The following is a 2,500-nucleotide window of genomic DNA, read 5'->3' on the forward strand; positions in this document are numbered from 1 at the left end:
CGCTCTCAACGTACGTGCGTGCCAGCACTCGTCGTCGTCGTCGTCGTCGTCGCTACGCGCCCTCCCCGCTAATGTCGGGGCAGAGGCCAGCGTGCGACGCGCGCCGCGCGAGAAGCACCGGCCGAACGTGTGTGATGAGGTGTGTGGCTGGCGGACGAGAGGACCATGGTGTCCGATGGTTTATTCAAAGAACTTTCCGCCCCGGCTCTTTCCCCGTCGAACGGGGGAAGTGACGCTCCGATCGCGAACCAACTTTGTGCCGTAGCCTCGATCCCTTTACCGGGATTGCGGCGGCGGTCCGCGCGTGCTCGGACGCGCGGCCAGGCTGATCGAAGAGCCACGATTTTCTCTCACTCTTCGGAGTGGAGACCACGATGGATGAACTGTGAAGCGTTCGACGAACGCGACGAATGAAAAACGATTACCCTGAACGGTGGATCACTTGGCTCGTGGGTCGATGAAGAACGCAGCTAATTGCGCGTCAACTTGTGAACTGCAGGACACATGAACATCGACATTTCGAACGCACATTGCGGTCCACGGATACAATTCCCGGACCACGCCTGGCTGAGGGTCGTTTTAACAAACCTAAACTGCTTGCGCCCTTACGCAAGCTGACGAGCCACGGCGTAGCCGTGAAACGACGAAATGTCGTCGGCTGTCGTCGCTGTGCCCCCGTCGCATTGCGTAAACGGCGTACGAGCGATCGTTGGACGTTCGCCCGAGAGAGACTAGAGCCTCTTTGTCACCCTCCCAGTATGTATTGGCGACGGGTTCGACGAGAGGCCGTCGTCGATTGGCGTCGTCTGAAATGACACCGAAGGTGTGTGCAGCGAGAGGAGTTATAAAGAGGAGGAGAGAGGCGCGCGTGTACGCACAAAGCGTTTAAAGGATAGCGAAGCGCGCGCGAGCGGCGCCCGGAGGCTGTCGAATGATATGGAGAGAGTTGTCGGCGGAGATATACACAACGACGACACACGAGAGAATATGCGAAAAGTTTAAGCGAGAGGAACGACGACGAACGACGCGCGACACTCGAATGATCTCGCTCTCTACGAGTGATCTCGTAGTTGGCGAATAAAATGCAAAAAGAAAGCGGCGCAGCAGCACATTCTGCTGCGTCCGTCTTTCTAGCGCGTCGTTGTCTCTTCCGATCGCGTCGTCGCGCTGTGCGACTCTCTCTCGGTCTCTCGGTGCGCCAGCGCGCTCGCGCGATACCGCGCCTTTTATTACACGCGAGGCTTCGCCTCCTATCTCGCGGCGCGAGATACCTTACGGTAAAAATATATGGAGAAGGGAAACCGCGGCGCGCGCACAGTCGTCGTCCGGCGGTACGCGGAGGGAGAGAAATTGCGAGAGAAATCCACCCTTAAAAAAGCGGATGAATCGCGAGCCGACCGCGTGTCCGAGTCCACGAAATTTTCGAACGAAGATTGTGACCGGCACGCGTCGTCGTGTACTCGTCGAATCGATTCCATACCGCGCCCGTTATATATATACACGCGCGCGCGCGCATCATAATTACGCCGCGCCGTGTTATTATAATCGTGGAAGTTAGAGGGACGGAAGAAAAGAAGCGCAAAACGATATTATAATATATCTATCTCCTCTCTCGCGTCCCCGCGAAACAAGACTAGATTGTGCCGCGCGCGCAATATCGGTCGGTGCGTTACCGCTAACAATAGTAGTAGTTAACAAACAATAATGATACTACTTAGCGCAATAACTCCACCACCGCACACTCCCTCTATCTCTCTATATCACTTTGTAGAGAGTTTCTCTACAAAACTCTGACGACCTCAGAGCAGGCGAGATTACCCGCTGAATTTAAGCATATTATTAAGCGGAGGAAAAGAAACTAACTAGGATTTCCTCAGTAGCGGCGAGCGAACAGGAAAGAGCCCAGCACCGAATCCCGCGGTTCCGCCGCAGGGAAATGTGGTGTTTGGGAGGATCCGCTTATCCCGAGGCGTCGCGTCGCGTCCAAGTCCATCTTGAATGGGGCCACTTACCCGTAGAGGGTGCCAGGCCCGTAGCGACCGGTGCGCGTCTCGGGAGGATCTCTCCTTAGAGTCGGGTTGCTTGAGAGTGCAGCTCTAAGTGGGTGGTAAACTCCATCTAAGGCTAAATACGACCACGAGACCGATAGCGAACAAGTACCGTGAGGGAAAGTTGAAAAGAACTTTGAAGAGAGAGTTCAAGAGTACGTGAAACCGTTCAGGGGTAAACCTAAGAAACCCAAAAGATCGAACGGGGAGATTCATCGTCAGCGGCGCTGGCTTCGCGTCGGTGGGCGATGTCCCGCGGAGTCCTCGCGGCTCGCGCGCGGGCACGCTACCGTGCGCCGATGTCCGGCTGTCGTCGTCGTGCACTTCTCCCCAAGTAGAACGTCGCGACCCGCTGGGTGTCGGTCTACGGCCCGGGTGCGGTGACTGTCGCGTCGCCGGTAAAACGGCACGCGACAAACCCTCGGTCGCCCGGCCGGCTGCTCGGCGGTACG

At 56.8% G+C, this 2,500-nt stretch overlaps 2 non-coding genes across 2 annotated transcripts in view; both read left to right on the plus strand.

The window, feature by feature from the left end:
- The first annotated feature begins 422 nt into the window (after positions 1 to 422).
- On the plus strand, positions 423 to 577 carry LOC145967711 (5.8S ribosomal RNA). Its single transcript, XR_014437510.1, has one exon. It is a non-coding gene; the product is annotated as a 5.8S ribosomal RNA (ribosomal RNA).
- A 1,217-nt stretch (positions 578 to 1,794) lies between these two features.
- LOC145967708 (large subunit ribosomal RNA) overlaps positions 1,795 to 2,500 on the plus strand; it is a 4,073-nt gene continuing 3,367 nt past the window's right edge. Inside the window, exon 1 of the ribosomal RNA XR_014437508.1 lies at positions 1,795 to 2,500. This exon is cut by the window's right edge and continues 3,367 nt beyond it. This is a non-coding gene — a ribosomal RNA (large subunit ribosomal RNA).

The sequence above is a fragment of the Camponotus vicinus genome, unplaced genomic scaffold (assembly GCF_025532165.1).
Source record: "Camponotus vicinus isolate PSW18456_S1 unplaced genomic scaffold, iyCamVici1.0 SCAF_24, whole genome shotgun sequence".
NCBI classification, from domain to species: domain Eukaryota; kingdom Metazoa; phylum Arthropoda; class Insecta; order Hymenoptera; family Formicidae; genus Camponotus; species Camponotus vicinus.